General features: G+C 41.8%; 1 pseudogene; it reads left to right on the top strand.

Annotated features, from left to right (window-relative positions):
• Window positions 1-20,519: 20,519 nt before the first annotated feature.
• Window positions 20,520-21,707, top strand: LOC139011714 (2-acylglycerol O-acyltransferase 2 pseudogene; annotated as a pseudogene).
• The last annotated feature ends 566 nt before the right edge of the window (window positions 21,708-22,273 follow it).

Raw genomic sequence — 22,273 nt, 5'->3', positions numbered from 1 at the left:
TTGCTCTTCCTTTGAGGCACTGGTTCTGGACCCATCCGACCTTTCCACCAAGCCATCATTAGTGGAATTATATTTCGTGATCCCCCTCGTTCTGACGGGAGCAGAGGTGGCATCGAGTGAGCACAGCAGCCGATAACGAGGGCTACAGAGGTTCCTGGAATTGTGTCATCACAGTCCAGCGAGCAATGTGCTGCCCCTGTCAGCCTGCGGCAGCCTCAGCGCCCGAAGCCCTGCCTCGGTGACAGCTGGAAACAAGGGAGAGACACGCACATGGCCCACATTTTTTCTCCTCCCTTTGGCTAAACCCCCCTCCCCCTCAACCAAATTCTGAAAAGAACATGAGCAGTGTTGCCCTGTTCTGCAGCTGTGAGATTTTTTTCGCCGTGGAACAAGGTATTTCCAGATTTCCTTCAACGCAGGGTCAGGTGCTGCATTATTGATTTATTTTTCCGGTGGGATTCAGGCCCAATAAAACATACAAGGTTTTAGAGTGAGATGACCTGAACAAGAGCTCACCCACTTGAGAGTTTGTCATTTCACTCAATATTAACCATCGTGTGGCACTCTCAACGCTTATTAGAATCTATTTTTGTAGGAAATCAACAGTATGAGATAATTTCCCCAACAGTAAAAAATTATATATTTCAGGGCACACATACTCCATTTCTCTGTTCTTACAGCAAACAAAAACATACATCCCAGCTAGTTTTTTTTCCTATTTGTTCTATAAAGGACCCTAAATAAAATGGTTTTGTTTTTAGATTTAGAGGAAGTCCCACCTGACATAGTTCAGATAAAAGAAAAGCATTATGTGTACTCCCTGGCAGATAGTGAAACTGGTGCTTATATAGAGTCATAAATTTTACTGCTGGAAAGGACCTTAAAGAACATTTAGTTTACCCCCTTGTGGGTGGTAAATGGAGGTAACTGCATGATACCTTCAAGATTGAAGTTCAAGCTACTTTCTGAGAAAAAAGTTGGGAAAAACAAAACAAAATAACCAAAACATGGAATGAATGTAATCAGTCATTTCTAGAAGCAGTTGACCAAAAGAATTGATACAATGGGCAGCTGAAGACCAATCCCAAATTTTAATTCTGGAGACTGGGTGTTATATGAAGTGTGTATGGCTTGGAATGTTAAAATCTAACACATTGGATTGGGCCTGTGTTACAAACTAGGGAAACATGGGATGTGGGTAGCTTGCAAGGGAGATAAAAGGGGGGTTGAAAAGTGTATCCCATTTCAGTTATAGCCAGTCCATCGGCCTACATAGCAAGAAGATGTCATACTCACCTAGCTAGGGGTCCAGAGGCAGGGTAGGCCTCATACACAGAACCTCAGACCCCAGACCATTTCCCTCCTCTTCCCCTCCCCTCTTCTCCCCTCCCCTCTCTTCTCCAGCTTCATCCTGGAGGAAGAATCAAGAAGGTTGCAATTGTCTTATACAAACATCTTACGGGAATTTTTTTTGTTTCCATTAAAAATCCAGATAACCATGGTATGAACTAGTGAGGTCATCCATAAATTGAATGCAGTGGAGGTAAAAACTTGGAGCCGGGAGTTACTATAACATGTTCACTCCTGAGACTTTGCAGCTGTCAATGAGAGGGCACTGGGGTTTTCTCTGGAGGAGTGATGCAGGCTCAAGCCTAGTTTATCCTGTTTTATCCTTGTGTATAGAGCCCAGTGCCCCAAATGACAAGTAGGATACAAGGGAAAATCGTGTATTAGTTTTCTTTGGGGGCTTAAGAAAACTTCTTTTGCTATACTGTAAGCATTAGTCTTGTACATTCTTGTCTCGAGATCAGATGTACAGAATGTTTTGTAGCAGTTAAGATTCAGAGGGCTTATAGGATATGGGGTACAGTTTGGGGTCAAGGAGGAGCTCTAAGTTTAGATGAAAGATAATAAAAGATAGAACATGTTGTTTCATACATATTTTCTCCAGATTCCCAGGTCAGCGACCTGCCTGAGCAGGGTGAGCAATTCTGCAGAGCTTGTGTAAGAGCAGATTTTCAGAATGTGCTAATAGTTGTGGGAAGTGAAGTTTGTAGCAGTTGGAAAGATGGGTGGAGGAAGGTGCCTGATGCGTGTTTGATAAATGACCGTTTTGGCTTGGCCAGAAGTGTGAACGAAACATGCTGGATTCATAGAAAGAGACAGGCAGAACCGGAAGGGAGCACAGGATGGATCTTTGCTTAAAAAGGACAGGACAGAAGATGGAAGGAGGGATAATAAACCAATGCCCGAAAGAAACTATAAGTGTCGTGCTAGGAAATCTGAACTTGAGAAAGACATAGAACAGTTCTAAATGAAGCTTATAAAATAGGCCAAAAGGAGAAAGAGGCTCCAATGTAGTTGGATTCAAAGTGCTTAGTTAACCCCGACACACACCCTAAGGGGCTGATGGGCTTTGCCTGGAGCAAGGACAGTGTGGTAGTGGGTGGGTGAAGGACAAGCAAAAGGCCTGAGGCAAATGGTCCAATGCTGATCTGATGACCAAAATGAATGCACAGCTATCTAATTCTGAAATTTTCCTTCATTCTCTGAAGGTAGGTGGTTTTGAAACTCAGAAGGGTAGGAAAATGTTGGGAAAGAGGCGTGAGGAGATAGTGAGAGGATCTATACTTGTGTTAAATGAATAAGGGCCTACAGGAGCCACATCCCACGATGCTGAAGAAGTGATCATGAAATGCACTAATGGTAACCTTGTTGGAGGGGATGCCAGAAGATGGAAAATAGGCCAACTTTTAGAAAGTGGAACGATGTGGGTCCTGCAAGCACCAACTGGTAACTTCATTTTAATTGCCAGACAATTTTAGAGATGAACATGGGAAACGGTGCATGAGTCCACCAAAAATAGGTCATGGTAAACATTGAATGTCTTTTAATAGAATTAATAGACTTAAGTAAGGTAAATACAAGGATAGAGACTTGCCATGGTCTCCGATAACCTGGAGATTATGGGTAGGTGGGTGGTGCTCATTGAGAACAGATTGGTTGTGAGGTGGGGAAGAAGTCTCCTCAGAAGGTTGAGAAGTGAACAGAGCCGAAGAAATGGCGGCACTGGAGGCTAACTGCTCGGAAGCTAAACATGAGCCCAGGGAAGGGCTTGCTGTTTCTTTCACCAGGAACTCCTGCTCCTCTGCTGGCCATTTCTGCCCACTCAGCTCCTGTGAAATCTTCAAGGCGCAGAGGACAGAGAAAAGTAGTTAGGCTGGTGTGGTGTCCATTCCCAGGTGTCCTTGAATGTTGCATTTGCTTTCATATCTCACATTCTGAGAGGGTGACAGACAAACTCACAGTGTGGAAAGTGCTCCTGAACTTGGCTCCTTGCTCTGAGCTCCCTCGGGGCTGTGTGCTGTTCTGGTGATAGCCCACCCTCAAGGGGTCATCAGTTTCTTTGTCTGTCTTTCTGCCCGAGGCCACTCATTGAATGTCTTGGGTGTAAAAATAAAACTCATGCTCTTAAAATTACTATTATTGCTTGTCCAGTGTGGCTCAGTGGTTGAGTATCAATCTATGAACAGGAGGTCATGGTTTGATCCCGATCAGGGCACATGCCCGGGTTGCAGGCTCAGTCCCCAGTGTGGGGCGTGCAGGAGGCAGCTGATCAATGATTCTGTCATCATTGATGTTTCTATCTCTCTCTCCTGAGAGGAGCAGCTCAGGTGGCCCAGGACCTGGCTCCACACTAATATACTGTTCACCTTTGTGGAGATGTAATTAGGTTGACTTTTCCTCTTCCTCCTCCCTCTCTCCCTTCTCCTCTCTTCTTTCTCCTCTATTGTTGGCTTATAGAGAAAAGCATTTCTATCAATAGGGAGCCCAATACATCTGAGTTGCCCAATTCTTTGGCTTGGACCTCTTAACTGAATTTTGAATATGCACTGAAGGAATCAGAAAGATTTGGATCTATTGTAGGGGAGGTACCCAGCTCTGTAGTTAACATATAGGCTTTGATGTAGCGCAGAGCTGGAGTATTGTTAACAATATAACTAAGAGCCTCAGTTTGCTTATCTGTAAAAGCATTAACTCTATCTGTTTCCAACCATGAAGATTAACTGAGATGTTACATTGACTGGGTTTATCACTGAGATAACAGCATAGTGAACACTTAATGAATAACACCTATTTCTGTCATTGTGAGGGGATATCAGTTTGCGGGTGGATGTGAGGCTGACAGAGGATCTGACATACCTCAGGTGCAAGCTGGCGAAGCCGGATCTGCAAAGACCATTTCTGACAAATGAGTTTTGAAGTTTCGTTCCCTCTGTCCCTGCAGGCCTCACATGCCTCCTGCTCTCGTGACCTCTTAAGTCCTTATCACCCTTGCTCTTGGAGAGAGCCATAACTGCATCCCTTCAGTCACTTCTTGCTGTCAGAGAAATCTCCCAAAGTTAGATCTTGAATGCCTCCTCTTAGCACTCCTTTGTTTAACACCTCCACTGGCTTTCCCATGATCTATTTAATCTCCATGAACTATCACTGGAGGCCTGCAGGGCTCCTCGGCTGTGGCTTACTGCAACAAATTTGGGCTTTGGTATCAGATTAGCTCTTGTTTAAACATGACTCTGGCACAAGTTTGACCTGGTTTTTATTTAAATCACTTGAGCCTCCGTTTTTTCATTGGTAAAATGGGGATTATGATATTTGCCTTGCGGGTTGCTGTAAGGCTTAGAGATGATGGAAGGAAAGTTGTTAGTGCATGCTCAAAAGTGATAGTGGTCACCCTGCTAAACAGCCTGTGCCCTTCCCTGTCCCTTCTCACCCTGGCATCTCTTTGGATAGCCAACAACTAGATCAGACCACTTTACCTTGATCCCACACCTTCCCCGTCTCTGCTTGTTCAGTATTGTTAATTTTAAGAATTAAACATCACTAACTTAGAAGATTTCTACCCAGATTAATATCAAATATTAAACATGCCATAATAATAAGGTCATATTTTAGGTTTTAATGTAACCAACAATGCGATTTAACAGTTTTTTTTCATTTGCCTTGATTTTAATGGGTTGACTTCCTTATGTCAGACACCTATAATAGATATGAAAATAGGGTGTGTAAAATAGCAAATTTTGAAATAAAGGGTTCTAGCTGTAGTGATTGACATGTAAACAAAAGAGGGAGGATCAATTATTCTGTGTCTCTTTGGCTTGTCTTTTCAGCCTACTAGGTGTTCCTTCAACTTAGTAAGTATTAATATTTAGCGATTCCACATTTGATTGCCCTCAGAATCATGTCCAGAATATACCAAAAGTGAATACATTATTGGCAAGACGGATGGATTTTACAGAATACCTGAGCTGTAACAAGTATATCTTAATTTTAAAAGTTTCAAATGGTTTGTTTTGATAACTAGAGAAGGCAAGAATTCAGTTGGAATTGGATGTCTGAAACCTTTTTATATATTATTTTTTGAAAAGTATGTTTTTCTGACTTTAAAGAGAGAGGAAGGGAGAAGGAGAGAGAGATAGAAACATCAATGATGAGAGAGAAACATTGGTTGGCTGCCTCCTGCATGCCCCTGCTGGGGATCAAGCCTGCAACCCAGGCATGTGCCTTGACCAGAAATCCAACCAGCATCCTCCTGGTGCCGGGTCGGCACTCAACACAGCCACCCCAGCCGGACTTATATATTCTTTTTATTCTTGAGGACTGAACTGTGTTTATTAAAGAAGGAAGGGGAGTGTGTAAGGTTGAGCTGCTTCTTTCTGAGATGTCCTGCCAGGAATCTGATGCAACCATTCCAAGTTTGCCTCGAACCTGGACCACATCCAGCTACGGCCGCTGGTCCCTATCCTCTCCTTGCCTTCACTCCCCATTCACCCAATTTTAGAAGGAGTTATAAAGCTTGGATCACAAAATAGGAAGAAATAAACTATATGAACCACAGGTACTGCTTTTGAATATTTGTGCATTTAGTTTTTCTTATGGGACTTCACCTATGCACAGGATCGAATTTCCTCAGAAGATAACTTGGCAAAATCTGTGAATAAACCAAGCGATATTCAATAATCTAGCATGATAAAACAACGTAATTTGTTTAGATGAGAGTTCTTTATGAGGGCAACGGAGTGGGAAGGAAAATAGAATGGGCTTTAAAATATTATTTTCTCTTAAATTTATCTTTGTAGAAATCTATCTTCATACATACAGCCTTTTATTTGGAATGCAGCTTGGAGTCACTGAAGCAAACATTGCTTTATATACACTATGATAGCAGATCAATAATGTGCTGGTGCACTGAGCAAAAGGAGCCTGAGATTAGCTTGCTGTTTTCCTTTACTGTTCAGTCAACAGAAAAAAGAACCAAAAGAAAAGAAAGAAAACACAAAGAGACAATTTCATCTCCCGTTTTCAGAGCTTCCATCCTCCTGAACACCCAGGAAACCAGTGTGCAAAATTGTAGAATTACCACTTTTAAAGACAGTTACAGAACGTGAAAAAAAGCACCAAGGATGTTATGCTTCCACATATACAAATAACAAGGACTCCCTTTAATGAAGTTTCAGTTAGGCTGTTAATAATAGTTGATGAACATTAGCATGATGTATCTATTTTCCCCTTTAAATTATATGTGTTCTTATTTTTCAAGGGGGTTTCTTATAGCAAAATAGTTATCTTCCTTTTGAATTAGTGCGTTTAAACCATTTATAGTTAATGTGGTTATTGATACAGTTGGCTTAAAATCAACTATCTTGCTATTTGTTTTCCATTTGTCCCATTTCTTCTTCTTCTTCTTCTTCTTCTTTTTTCCTACCTTCTTTTGGGTTTCTTGTTTTTAATTATTCCATTTTATCTTCTTTGTTGGCTTACTAAATCTAACTCTTTGTGTTAATAGTAGTTGCTGTATAGTTTATTATAGTATACATATTTAACTTGTCTTAGTTAACCTTCAAGTGATACTCTACCTTACTTGTGTGTAAGACCTTACGACCATGTAATTCCATTTCCCACATCTCGGCCTTTGTGTTATTATTACACATTTTACTTCTACATATATTATAAACCCCACAAAGCATTATTATTTCTGCATTAACTAATCAATCTTGTGAAGTATTTAAAAATTAAGAAGAGCCCTAGCCGGTTTGGCTCAGTGGATAAAGTGTCGGCCTGAGGACCAAAGGGTCCCGGGTTCGATTCTGATCAAGGGCATGTACCTCGGTTGCAGGCTCCTCCCTAGTCCAGGCCCTGGTCAGGAGGCAACCAATCAATGTTTCTCTCACATTGATGTTTCTCTGTCTTCCCCTCTCTCTAAAATCAATGGAAAAATATCCTCATATGAGAATAAAAAAACAAACAAAACTAAGAACAAAGAGTTTTTATGTTTACCCAGATATTCCCCATTTCTGTCACTCTTCATTTCATGTGTACATCCAGATTTCATCTGGTTTTCCTTCTGCCTGAATGACTTTCTTAAATATTTCATATAGAGCAGGTCTGCTAGTGATGAATTCTTTCAGATTTTGTATGTCTGAAATGCCTTTATATTGGGTTATGGAATTTAAGGTCTTTGAGTTCTTTTTTTTCTTTTTCTTTCAGGACTTTGAATATGTTGTTCTATTATCTTCTGGCTTGCATTGTTTCCAAGACAAGTCCACTCTAATTCTTATTTTGTTCCGTTGTCCATAATGTTTCTTTTTACTTTGGCTGCCTTTAAGATTTTTTTTTTTATCACTGTTTAACAGCAATTCCATTATGATGTGTCTTAGTTTAATTTTCTCCATGTTTTTAGGTTTGGGGTTCTGGGAGCTTTTTGGATCTATGGGTTTATAATTGTCCTCAAATTTGGAAAAAAAATCAGCTATTACTTTTTCAAATATTTCTCTTCTACCCCCTTTTCTAGCCTCTGGAGATTCCTATTGAATATAGTACTTTCACAGATCATCGGTGCTTTGTTCAAAAAAGTTTTTTTAAATTATCATCCAAGGAGTGAGAATATTTTTCCCATTGATTTTTAGAGAGAGTGAAAGGGCAATGGAGAAGAGAGAGAGAGAAACATCTATGTGAGAGAGACACATTGATTGGTTGCCTCCTGCACACACCCTGACCAGGGTCTGGATCAAACCTGCAACCCAGGTATGTGCCCTTGTCCAGGAATAGAACCAGTGACCCTCTGGTGTGCAGGCCAGAGCACTAACTACTGAGAGACTCTGGCCAAGGCTGTTTAATTTTTTAAAAGCCTCATTTCATTCTTTTTTTGTTTGTTTAAATTTTTTATTGATTTCAGAGATGAAGGGAGGAGAGAGGAAGATAAAAATATCAGAGATGAGAAAGAACCATTGATCAGGGCCTCCTGCATGCCCCCTACTGGGGATCAAGCCCACAACCTGGGCATGTGCCCTGACTGGGACTTGAACCATGACTTCCTGGTTCATGGGTCGCTCTAATGCTGACCCACACTGGCTGAGCTCACTCTTGATTTTATTTCTGATAGCCTCTATTGCTCTGTCTCAAAATCCACTCATATATTTCTTCGGCAATGTCTAATCTGCTGGTAATTCCTTCCAAAATATTTTTCATTTCATTCACATTTTTTTAAATCTCTAGAAGTTTGATTCCCCTTCATGTGCTGCAAGCTGGAAACTTTCTCTAATCAGTTAGCTGGGGTATTACAGGGCTTATCCGATTTGTTTTTCCCTCTCTCCAGAATCACTGTCCTGTGTTGCCTGATGTTCAATGTCTTATAATGATTTTTTTTTTCATATATTTTGCCTGCTTTTTTGGTTGTTTTAGGTGGGACAGTAAATCAGTTCTCTAATTCCCTTTGGGATTGATAGCAGAAATCTATTAATCATTTCTGATTTAAAGTTTGTCAACCAACCTACCAAAGTTCATTTCTAGAACTGGAAAAGTTTCACCTGTCTTTGGTGAATACTTTTGAAGCATTTTGAATCTGATTAAATATTTTTATTATATGGGCTCCCATCTGTTAACCTGTCATCTGTTAACAAAAATATAGCAATAAATCCTCCATCATCAATTTATTACTTAGTTTTTCTATATGCAAAATTAGTACAATAAAATCAGCTTTCAACTTTCATAGAGGTCTACTACATAAATAATCAACACTAGGCAATGGTTTAAAATATCTTTGGAAATAGAACTTTATGAATGCAAGCTATAACAATATACATTTTGTGGCAAAAAACCCAATGTACTATTCTTTTTAGAATTCTATAATTTTGTTTTTATGATATTCTCACAGGGGAGCAAACAAATTTAGAATTATTGTCTTTTTAATATTTGCTAAGAACTCTTCAAAAGGGAGTCTACTATGCTAAGCCATAAACGAAATAGCAAAGGCTTTTGCTAAAATAAAATGAGAGATTTTGAGAGATGAATATTTCTTGAATAATTAGCTTTGGGAGAAAAAGACCAAGAGAAATACCAACAAATGAATTTTTTAATCATGCTTTTCTCCAAGGCACTATTGGTTTTCGTGGGTTCTTTCTCCTTCTTCATTTGCATGAATATTTGCATGTATGTATATATATATTTGTGTATGCATGTGTGAATTTAATAATAATCACAATTGGAAGAACTGTCTAGATCAGTGGTCAGCAAACTCATTAGTCAACAGAGCCAAATATCAACAGTACAACGATTGAAATTTCTTTTGAGAGCCAAATTTTTAAACTTAAACTATATAGGTAGGTACATTGTTATTAACTTAATTAGGGTACTTCTAAGGCTTAGGAAGAGCCACACTCAAGGGGCCAAAAGCTGCATGTGGCTCATGAGCAGCAGTTTGCGGACCACGGGGGTAGATCATCCATCAACACTGATCATTTAGAGCAGCGGTTCTCAACCTGTGGGTCGCGACCCCTTTGGGGGTCAAATGACCCTTTCACAGGGTTTGCCTAAGACCATCAGAAAACACATATTAATTACATATTATTTTTGTGATTAATCACTATGCTTTAATTATGTTCAATTTGTAACAATGAAATTGGGGGTCACCACAACATAAGGAACTGTATTAAAGGGTCACGGCATTAGGAAGTTGAGAACCACTGACTTAGAGAAACCTCTTCCTAATATAATGTCATGCATCAGGTTCCTAGAATAGCAGAACTAGAGTACACATCTCCTAACTCCAAGTCTGAGAGCTCCCTCCCTGCTTACTTTTTTTGCATTTCTCCTTCCTCTTACAATGGAGAGGTGGAGGAAAAAATATCTGGAAAGATTTAAAAAATTTTCCCATATCACATTAAAATGAAAATTCCCATTGAAATTATTTTTTCTACCCCATTTTTTAAAATTTATGTGAGTAACAGGTTATTGGACAATTGGTATGGTTAAGTGGGCTATGGGTTCATTATATCAGGCATTCACTATTAAATTATAAAACCGTTTTATCTTGGATGTCAGTATTGGCATCATATTTATTAACCCATCAACATACAATAATCATTAAAAATAGAGGTAAATGTTTCTTATAGTTTTTGGTACAACTTACCAATATAAGTTACCCAATGGACATATTTTTATCAAGTATCCCATCTGTCTTTCTGCACCTCCCACCTTTAAGAAAATACAATAGTTCAACAATTACAAACTACATTTATCTACTAATCACTCTTCAGCATTCAGGTCAATAATCTTAATGAAGAGTAGTTTCTTCGCTATGAAAAGAAAGTCTTGTGCTGTAGGAAGAAATACACTTTTACAGACTAGTCCCTTTGGTATATAACAACAGCCACAAATATTTTGCAACTTCTCACATCAAGAGGTGGAGTCTAGTCTGGGCTGTCTTGTGACTCGCTTTGATAAATACAGTATGGTGGAAGTGACATTATGTGAGACCTGAGCTGAGGCCTTATAAGGCTTTGAAGCTTTGGTCATAGTCCTCTTGGAACTCTCTCTCCTGAAGGATGAGAGACTATGTGGAGAGAAACCCAAATACCCCATCATGTCAACCATTCCAGTTGCCCCAACTGAGACCTGAGACATGTGAGTGAGCTCAGAGAACACCACATGGAACAGAGATGAAATTATTCCCGCTGAATCCATTTCAAATTGCTGACCCACAGAATCACAAGCAAACTGTTACTTGAAGCCACTAAGTTTTATGGTAGTTCCTCACACAGCAAGAGGCAACCAGACATCATCACAGATGAATTGTCCCTCCGCCTCTCAATTGTCCTTCCTCCTTTCTTTTAATCAACCCTCTAACAACTTTGCAGTGTTTTCTCTGGGCCCTTTACAAAAAACAGGTCTTTAATTTGTTATAACACTGTATGCAATCATACTCTATGTAATCCCTTTTGCTATTGACTATTTATATAATATGTTACATGATATGGACAAAGTCTTTTTTAAAGTCTCATTTTATTTAATTCTCCTTGAACTTTTAAGGAATAAATAGATGGCAATGATATTCCTTTTTAAGATGATGAGGCAATGCTTTGCATTAATATAAAACCTTTTTTTTAAAAAGAGGCTCACTTAACTTTATAGACATGATCTCACCATTCCTTTAATTGTGCAATCAGACAGGTAAAATGTGATGAGCAAAACTTAATATCTTCATGGAATTTCTGGCACTACTTATAGACCTTGCCGGTGTTCCTCTCTCCTGATGGATTATTGTGTATGGCATAATAGAGGGTTCACATAGGAAATAGTCACAAAGACACATAAAATGTTTACTTTGTTTATATAGAACAAAAGAATAGGTGAAAGTAGAGATTTTCAGCTTTATTTGAGGAAGATTTAAAAAATTAACCCCTTGTATTCTACTCTTAACATTTTTCTTCTTAAATTCTTGTTCTTTAGAGTGTAAAAAAAAATTATCTGCCTTGGCTATTTTTATGGATTGTGTGAACTGATGGGCTGCTAAACTTTATTCTACCTTAGAAAGTTTGGCCGAAACCGGTTTGGCTCAGTGGATAGAGCGTTGGCCTGTGGACTGAAGGGTCCCAGGTTCGATTCCGGTCAAGGGCATGTACCTGGGTTGCGGGCACATCCCCAGTGAGAGATGTGCAGGAGGCAGCTGATGGATGTTTCTCCCTCATCGGTGTTTCTAACTCTCTATCCCTCTACCTTCCTCTCTGTAAAAAATCAATAAAATATATTAAAAAAAAAAAAAAAAGAAAGTTTGGAAATGTCTTCATTGGCGGTGGCAGGAATGGCAACAGGTGTTAGACCAGTGGCTTTAGACCGGACCTGAGTTCAGCAACCTTGGTACTAGAGTTATGTACCTATGGCTAGGAAAGGAGTCAGAGCCAACATTCAAACTATAAAGGAATATTTATTTGGAAAATCACAGAGGTAGAAGAAGAAATGAGCTTAGGAAACAAGTTGTAGAGGCAAAGGAAAGACCCTTGGAGATTAGAAATGAGGAAGGTTAAGGTGACAAGCCCAGGGGAGAGAGACAGGGAAAGAAGAAGTGCCCAGGCATGCTTCCAGGAGGAGAGCGCTCTGGGTCCTCTGTCCTAAGGGTTTTATGGGTGGCGATTTTAGGGGCGGCCCCCAGGTCCCAGGGGAAGATCGCAAAAGAATATTCAGCAGCTTTCCAGGTGTGTCCTTTCAGCGTCTAGGTCTCCACTGATTGGTCAGCACCAGGGCAAGGGGTCATTATTTAATGCAGCTGGTCCTGGGGTCAGCCTTGAGTCACTTGTCTGGTTTTGCTGCTTTTGTGGGCCTGGAGCTGAAATACAACTGAGGCCTAGATGTTATCTCTAGGAAGGAAAGGTCAGAGGTTCCAAAGGCAAGACCAACAATATGCCAGGGGAGGAAAGGTCACCTGGGGGCAAGGCCCCACCCTACAATGGTCCTTTGCCCCTGGCGCTTTTCACCCTGGTGACAATTTCTGGCACTGCTTAGACCTTCTGTACCTGGCTCTTTTAAAAATTAAATTATTTTTATTATTATTTTATTTCAAAGAGGAAGGGAGAAGGAGAGGTTGAAACATCAATGATGAGAATCATTAATCAACTGCCTTCTGCATGCCCCCTACAGTTGCAGGAATGGAGCCTGCAACTAGAGCATGTGCCTTGACTGGGAATAGAAACATGACCTCCTGGTTCATGGGTCGATGCTCAACCACACTGGTGGGGCTGTACCTGGCTCTTTGTACTTGCTCTGCTCATGTCTGCCTAACTTCCTACCACAGATTATTTGTTAACAATTCTCTTTTGTTTCTTGGAATTAGAAGATGTGCCTCACACCCTAACCCTAACCCTAACACTAACATTAATCCTAACCTTAACCTTAACCGTGTCAACAACATATTTAGTTGAAGTCATCAACTCATCACAGAACATACTGTCTTTGCATTCCTAAGCTCAAATAAAGATTTTCCCTTAAATTTGTGACCTAGAAACACATTCGTTTAGAATGGACATCTCTATCCTGAGGTCTGTGAAACCACCAAAATGGTATAAAATTTCTGTGGATTTGCCTTTTTCTCAGAAAAGGGTGTGTCTATCTTTCATCAGCTTTTCAAAAAACCTGTTGTCACCCAATTTTTAAATTAATATCCTAGGAGCTTAAGTTTTATGACATTTCTCTATTTCTGCTTCAGTTGTACCAAGAATTATGGCTGTATAGCATCATTCAGATAATTTAAATATGTAATTTCTTTCAGAAGAACAGTCCATTCAAGGGCACATAAAGATCAGCAGTCAGTCTTAGGAAATGACCAATGAAATTGAAACCGGACAACCAAGGGGTCTGAGTCATTACTTGAGCCATAAGCAGAGACAGGGTTGAATCATGTATTCCAACAATGCAGGCAGTATGGGAGAACAGCAGTTTCCCATGTCCCCCTTAAGCCAGCTGCTTATATTGGGTAGAAGGACAATGATTACATGGGGAAGTGGGCAAAGGAATTACAGGCATAGGGAGGTAGGCAAAAGGAATAAGAATGGGTATAATGGTTACAGGATACAGGCAATGGGTATAAGGGAGGGCACCTCAGACTTATGGTTTAGGTAACAAGGTCGTTAATCTTTCCATGAGAGTAGGCAGGACCGCGTTCCAGGTTAAAACCCTGTCCCAGGGTGTACAACTCTCAGTCAGGTTATAATATGCGTTCTCTAACCAGAACAGAATAATCACTGTTAATAGAGCATGGTTAATGTTTCTGCCCCTAGCCAAATCACATTCTTGTATGTGGTATTATCTTGGTCGCTTGGGCTAATGTAACAGACTACCATAGACTGGGTAACTAAAACAAGCATTTATTTCTCACAGTTTTGGAGTCTGGAAGTCGAGGATTGGGGTGCAGCGTGGTTGGGTTCTTGGTGAAGGCCCTCTTCCTAGTTTGTATCTTAGCATGGAAGAAAGAGAACCAGCTCTCTCTCATCATAGGGGCTCTACATGACCTAATTGCCTCCCAAAGGCCCCACCTCCAAAAACCATCACCTGTAGGCTTCAGTATGTGAATTTTAGGGGACACAAACATTCAGTCTATAGCAGATATTAAGCACATTATATTTCATTAGGATTATAGTGTAGCATTTCTCAAGCTTGGTATAGGAAAATCAGAAATACCTGGATCTTACACCAAAGTGAATAAGAACTTTGAGGGCAATGATGCTTAGGAATCTGTATTTAGCGGAGTTTCTTTAGTGATTCTAACATATACTGAAATTCGAAAACCACTGATAGACAATATATTGAAAACCTATAATCTGTTTTCTTCTTTTAATGACAAATGAAATCAAATAAACAATGGGTATAGAACTTGCCCTGGCCAGTGTGGCTCAGTTGGTTGGAGTGTCAACCCGTGAACCTACAAGTTGTAGGTTTGATTCCCACTCAGGGCATATACCTAGGCTTCCAATATATATCCTTGGGTGATGATTAAATAAAAAAAGAATATAGAACTTTTTCAAAAACAGCAGGAATCAGAACCAGATAGTCATGTGATCAATCAAATGTAATTGATTTCATGCTGGATATGGTTATGGTCCATTTTCTTTTTTTGAAAAGTGATGTTGTGCAAGCTCAGTAAAGGGAAAACTGACATCGCTTTGTTGAGACTGTTTATGAGATGCGCTCTTTGGAGAGAGCATTTAGATGGCACTGTGTCTGTCTGGGGGGAAAAGGTTTTCAGCTCTTGTCTGTTGATCTTGAGGTTTTGTTGCACTAGGGAATGGAAGAGTCAGCGCACTATATCCACAGAAGCAGAAAGTGCTTTCTTTCCCCCAGCCCCTTCTCCCCAAGATGTCATATCTTGAAGAAAAACAAAACAGAAAAGGAACAAATTTATTCTCAGGGAGCTCTCAGGGAGCTTGGAGGAGCATGAATTATTTATCCTCAGAAATCCTCTACTATTTTTGCATGAAAGAGAGTCGTATTATTAAAAGTGAATGCTTCTTTTTTCTGCATGTCAATAGCTGGGAGATCAGACTGGACTGGCTGTTAGATAGCTTTCTCCTTAGAGACTGAGCTCCCAAAGGCAGCTGCTGCAGCAGCTAAGTTTTTTTTTTTTTTTAAAGACAATACAATCATTAGAACTGATATATTAACACCCAAAATTGATGTGACAGGGGTCTGCCAGTGAGGCAGACTAAAAGGAATAAAAGGCCATTAAAATGATCCCAATTACCTTTTAATTATGAATTAACACATTTGCATATAGCACAGCACAGAGAATTTCCGGGTGCATGTGCACGCATGTGTTTAAATTGCCTGGGTTTATGAGCCTCCTTATTTTTGTTTCAGCTAGGTAGAGCAGTAAATTCTCCACTACCTTTCTCTTTCTCCTGGAGCTCAGGAAGTCAATTCTTCTTGCCTGGGGAAAAATTTAAATTTCCCCCTGATGCCAGTAATCTCATTTTCTTGCCAAGCAGTCGTGCAAATGAGAACAATTGTTTTGTCTTTTCTAGTTTATACTGGGCTTCTCTAGAGCTGGAAGAATATGGTGCTTACTCGATAAAGTAAATTTTAGTTAGGAAGAGGCAGCTTGGCATTACAATCCTGGAGGGATGGAAAATACAGGAGAATTACAAATGGAGTTTGCCATGCTGCTGGGCAGTGACCTTGGGAGTCATAGCCTCTAGTGGCTCAGCTAGCAACCTGGTTCTCTTTGCTCTGAGGTACTAGTAAGTGTAAAACTGGAGACTGTCAACATTTTACTCCTGGAAATAAAATACTAGTTGTTTGGAATCAGCTCTTGGTGTCTTTTTTCAGAGTTGAGGGAGACCCCCGTATTTGAATCATTGTTATACTAGAGGCCTGGTGCACGAATTCGTGCACCAGTGGGGTCCCTTAGCCTGGCCTGCAGGATTGGGCCAAAACTGGCTCTCCAACATCCCCTGAGTGGTTCTGGATTTCGAGAGGGCACAGGCCAGGCCGAGGGACCCCACTGGTGCAGGAGCTGGGAAGGGACGCAGGAGGTGCTCCAGGGCATGTCTGGCCGGTCTCTCTCAGTCCCAATTGGCTGGACCCCAACAGCAAGCTAACCTTCTGCCCTCCCCGACTGGTGGTCAGTGCACGTCATAGCAACTGGTTGACCAGTTGACTATCTGCCCCTGGTGGTCAGTGCACATTATAGCGAGTGGTTGAGCAACCTTAGCATATCATTAGCATAATACGCTTTGATTGGTTGAATGGATGACTGGATGACCAGACACTTAGCATATTAGTCTTTTATTATATAAGATAGACCCCTGTATGTCCAATATGTGTATATTATCTGGCTTCACGGGAGGAAAAGCAGTGTTTGTTGATGTCCCTTTGTTAAAACAGGTAACCTTTTAAAGAAAAATGTCAAGGCTGGTGGTAGAGAAATTCTAAAGGGAAATAGTTGATCTGTGGTGTTATAGCCAACTACCTCTATCTTAGACATTCCCACCCCACAAGTGCTCAGGGTCTTTGTAGTGCTGACAACCCTTTCCCATTCTGATTTCCACGACTCTTCCTTTCTCCTTTACTGTCTTATTATCTAGGAGTTTGCTATATTTCTAAGAAGCACAAGATTAGAAACAACCCAAATGCCCATCAATAGAGAGGACTGGCTAAATAAAACATGGCACATCCATTTAATGAAGTACAATGGAGCTGCAATAAAGAATGGAGGAGCTCTGCGTACTGATAAGAAGAGATTGCCAAGATTCATTGTAAAGTAAACAATAAGAGGCCCAGGACAGTGTGTATATAGTATATCTTTTGTGTAATCTCTTGTTGTGCAAAATGTGGTCAGGGAATAAGAATCTGTGTCTTTATTTACTTGTATATAGTTAAGAACACCATCTGGAATGATACACACACACACACACACACACACACACACGAACCTGCCTAATAACAGTGGCTAATGCTGAGGCAGGAAGTGGTTTCAGCTGGGGAGAGATAGTTCATTGTATACCTTTTGGTTATTTAATTAATTATATATATTTTTAATTAAATAAGAGCTTTTTATTTAAGGATAACATATATTCAGAAAATTGCAAAAAGTCTAGTCCACAGCTCAAAGTGCTCATTATCATCCAAATCTAGAAATAGAGCTTTCCCCCTCCCTCCCAACCCCCGTCAGCAACCCCATGCTGCCGGGAATCTTATCTGTCTCAGGTGCCCTCCAGTTACTACTTGCCCTCCATGGTACCCACTATCATGACTTCTCCTGCTAAAAATTTGTCTTCAAAAAGAGCTAAAACCATGACTCATACAAAAATACAATGCATATGAGTCAAAGATTTAGCTTTAATCATTAATTAATGAGGACACTGGTAAAATCTAAGCAAATAAATAAATAAATAAGAAAGAAATTTGAAACAGCTCAAGGAAAATCCAAAGAACAGACCCACATACAGGCAATTAAGAATGCTGAAGTGAATTAGCTAATAGATGCAAAATTAGCCACTATCCACAGGGCAATAATCAATAACATCTTCACTTGACAAAACTCATTTGTGTGTCTATAGACAAGAATAATTTGCATTACTATATATTGTCTACAACTTATAGAGTTATAAAGTAGGTCAAAGACCATGAATATCACAGGCTTCTACAGAATCAGATAACTCAGAAGGGTTATCTTTGAAAAGAAGTCCAGTGATATTTTTCACTTATTTCAAAGTCTTTCACTGTTGTGTTTTTTTTTTCTGATGCATTGTGCATTAATTTTGTTTGTTTTTGAACTTGTATAGCTTGAATATAATAGTAAAAGGTCAAGAGGTGTCACGACCAAAACGACCAAACGACTGGTTGCCATGAGGTGGCATTGACCACCTCAGCCCAGGTCCTGGGTGCCTGGTAGTGGCAGGAGCAAAGCAGCCCAGGTCCCGGGTGCGTGGCAGCAGCTGGAGTGAAGCAGCCCAGGTCCCGGGTGCCAGAGGGAAGCCGGTGCCGGCAGCCAGGGGAAGAAAGGCCTATTCTTGCATGAATCTTCGTGCATCGGGCCTCTAGTTTATATATAAAAATTCTGACTTCTTTCCTTCAAAGTTGTTTATTAGATTTACTTGTGAGTGATTTTTGTAAGTTCATTTTCATTGTAAGAATATATCAGAATTTGTTTATTAATTTTATTGTTCATGGACAATTAGATTGTTTTCTGTTCTGAGTTGCTAAACTAACAGGAGTTAGCAACATTTTTCTATAAAGGGACAGATAATATGTTCAGCTTTGCAGGCCTTTCAGTTTGGTTGCAACTAAGAAATGAATTTTTTTGGGGGGGGGTCAAAGTTGAGGATCAAGAAGAATAAACATAAGCATATATTTTAATAATGCAAATGGGTGTAGGGAATAGAGTTTTGAGTTTAGGCACCAAGCAGTTTGGAGTAAATACCAGCTATGCAAGGAGTTTTTTGGGAATGCCATCTGCTACCTGGCAAAGTCACAAGAAGTTGGATTTACCCTCCTGAGAGAAAGAACACCTGGCCCCATAGCAAGTTGGGCTCACCAGGTGCTGGTCAGCTCATTGCTTAGAACTTGAGCTCTGTTGTCCTTCATTGTATATCCTGCCTGTTTCTCTCCTCTGCAACTAATTCACAGATTTTATGGTAGAACACTAAGTTCATGTCAAGCAAACAAAACAAAACATGTCTTTGGGCTACCAGTTTGAGAACTCTTTAGCAGATATTGGAAACCAAAATGCCTACTTAGGGATTAACTATAAAGGGAAGACCTGCCTGATGGCTCCTTTCAACCCTCACACTGAAAAGGTATCTTCCTGTCCCCTGAGGTCAGGGAAAACCCAAACATTAGGAAGAAAAATTAAATGACTGACTAGTTCCCCGGGAAGGGGAGGGATTCGTTTTATTGAGTTCTGTTGAGTCTGCAGCAGATAAAAGCAAAAAAGGTAAATTTTCAGTGCCTTCATATAGTAAATTCTTAATGAATGATGTTTCTACCCTAGTAGAAAAATTAGAATCTTTAAAATTGATGGGAGGAAATGACTGAACTATAGGTGTCTCTTCTTTTTTTCTGTGACCTCATCTTTGCTTGGGAGCACTTGCTCATGACAGGTGCTGTGCTGCCTACACTCCCTGGCTCAGGGCTGGGATGTGGGTGGCTGATATCTCTGCCCCTATTGCTCTTGAGCAAACCTGGATGTCAATCCCTTTCCATTTCCCCCATAGCACAGCTAGACAAGGCTGTCCTGCTTAATAAGACCTTTGTGATGCCATGAGAAAATATTCATCCACTCATCATTTGACCAGGATTTATTGGTGCTTCTTATATGCCAGGCATTATTCTAGGGTTAGAGACTTATTGGTGAGAAAAATAGACACAGTCCCTGCCTTCCTGGTACTACTCCAGGGCTCATCAAGATGGCGATATAAATTGGCTAATCTTAATTACAATACATGACTTGCTCATTGCCTGTTTCTTTATACAGATCTATCTTAGCTTCTGGACTTCTTCCAGCTGCTGGAAGCTGACTTAGTTATCCCTGACTACATGGATATCTACTCTCCTCAAAATCCAGGCGGAAGAGAGACGGTACCAAGTTTGTTCTTCCTCTGGCGTCCATGAGTCAGTCTCATCGGGCTCAGTTGCCAGAAGCCGGTCCATCCTTGCTGCTTGACACAGTCGCTGCAGGAAAGAAACATCTGCACAGCATATGTTTCAAGGGACCTGGCATATATAGCATATTGTTCTCAATATGTTTGCTCTCCTTAGTGGCATGTGTTTTAACCAAGGTCACCTCTCTGAGAAAGGTTGTTTCCCCAGGTGGGGATTTTTCCCTGAGGTTAGGGAGGGGATACAACCCCTTAACTAAGTGCTAGGCGGGTAGTTAAGCTACATAATCTTTACTCCCTGGAATGGAGATAAGAAACGCCCTAACCTTTGTAATAGAAATTGACAGGATTAAAATCGGCTGCTATAAATACGGATGTAAACAAGACAATAAACATCAGATCCTCATTAGATCCTCATCAGTTCCTAACCAGAACTCCGACCAGAACTTTGCCTGGAGATCCTGGCTAGAGGTCCTGACTAGGCTGCTGATCAACTGAAGGCTGTCTTCGTGTCATTCCTTCTTCGCCGACCCCGTCCACACCTTTGGGGACCCCTGGACCTGCTGGGGTTGGACCCCAGCATCTGGGTCAGAAGCCTCCAGAGCCCACAGAGGAACCAGCATGGTGGAGTTTGCGCCCTGGTCCGTGCCATGGGAGCGCAGGCTCCAGACTCTCTCCGTCCTACAATGGGTCTTCTGCTTCTTGGCCTTGGCTCAGACCTGCATGATAGTCTTCATAGGCCTCCTGTTCACCAGATTCTGGTTCGTAAGTGTCCTGTATGCAACTTGGTGGTACTTGGGCCGAGACACGCCATGGAAGGGCGGCAGGCGCATTCAGGTCCTAAGACGCAGCGTCGTATGGAAGTACATGAAGGACTATTTCCCCAACTTGCTGGTCAAGACTGCTGAGCTGGACCACTCCCGGAACTACCTTGCGGCCATCCACCCCCATGGGGTCCTGGCTGCCGGGGTCTTTGTCAACATGTGCACCGAGAGCACTGGCTTCTCCGAGCTCTTCCCCGGCATCCGCCCCCACCTAATGATGCTGAACCTGTGGTTCCGGGCCCCCTTCTTCCGGGATTACCTCATGTGTGGGGGGCTGGTGACATCGGACAAGGAGTGTGCTGCTCACATTCTGAACAGGAAGGGCGGGGGCAACCTGCTGGGCATCATTGTCGGGGGTGCCCAGGAGGCCCTGAATGCCAGGCCCGGGGCCTACAAGCTGCTGCTGCGTAACCGCAAGAACTTCGTCAGGCTGGCCCTGATGCACGGGGTGCCTCTGGTGCCCGTCTCCTCCTTTGGGGAGAACGAACTCTTTGACCAAGTTGAGAACTTGCCTGGCTCCTGGTTGCACTGGATCCAGAACCAGCTGCAGAAGATCATGGGTATTTCCCTCCCGCTCTTCTACGGCAGTGGCGTCTTCCAGGACAGCTTCGGCCTTTTACCCTACCGCCGGCCCATCACCACCGTGGTGGGGAAGCCCATCGAGGTGCAGCAGAAACCACAGCCCTCGCAGGAGGAGGTGGACCAACTGCACCAGCGCTACATCGACGAGCTGTGCAGCCTCTTTGAAGCCCACAAGCTCAAGTACAACGTCCCCGAGGACCAGCACTTGGAGTTCTGCTGAGCGCCTCCCCAGGGGAAGGGGCTGCCCCAGAGGGCAGGGCTGGCAGTAGGGAGCCCATGGGAGGCGCTGTGATCTGAGAAGGCTTCCTGGAAGCTTCTGTTGAACATTATCTCCAGAGTCTTCCAAGCCTCCTGCAAATCCAGCCCCAAGTCACAGCTGACAATGTGGGAGGGGCGACCAGACTCACGCTGGGGCACCTATGCAGGTCCCCATCTCCTCAGTCTGCTCATCCGGGAAATGGGAGAGAGGGCTGGAAGATAATGGTTTCCATCCTCCATTGTAATGTCACTCATCGGACAAAGAAAAGAGAGCAGCAACCGATGACCAGGAAGAAAACTTCCTCTACCTTGAATGACAGTGAAAAAGAAGCCGCCAGCTCCAGCCCCTTCTACTAGCTCCCTCGTCCCGCACCCTGGACGACCCAGCTGCTCCCTCCCCAGCTGGGTAAGGAGAACCGCACTGTGTCACTGGCAGGCCTTTCCCCCCTCCCTCTGAGCCTCAGTTTCCCTGACTGAACAAGATGGCCTCCGAGTCTCAGCTCTGACATCACGTAGGCTGAGAGCTCCATGAGGTGCCTCTTACTTGTCCTTTGTAACTTCAGCCCTTTCCTTAGCGCAAAAAGGGGGGCTCTGTGAACTTCCCATTCAATAAATGAAAGGACTCTGAAAAAAATTAATAAATAAAAATAAAAATAAAATCAACCGGTATAAATACAGATGTAA

The sequence above is a fragment of the Myotis yumanensis genome, unplaced genomic scaffold (assembly GCF_028538775.1).
Source record: "Myotis yumanensis isolate MYYU_CA2020_CCGP unplaced genomic scaffold, mMyoYum1.0.hap1 SCAF_5, whole genome shotgun sequence".
Taxonomy (NCBI): domain Eukaryota; kingdom Metazoa; phylum Chordata; class Mammalia; order Chiroptera; family Vespertilionidae; genus Myotis; species Myotis yumanensis.
This window is presented reverse-complemented; position numbering and strand designations above follow the sequence as displayed.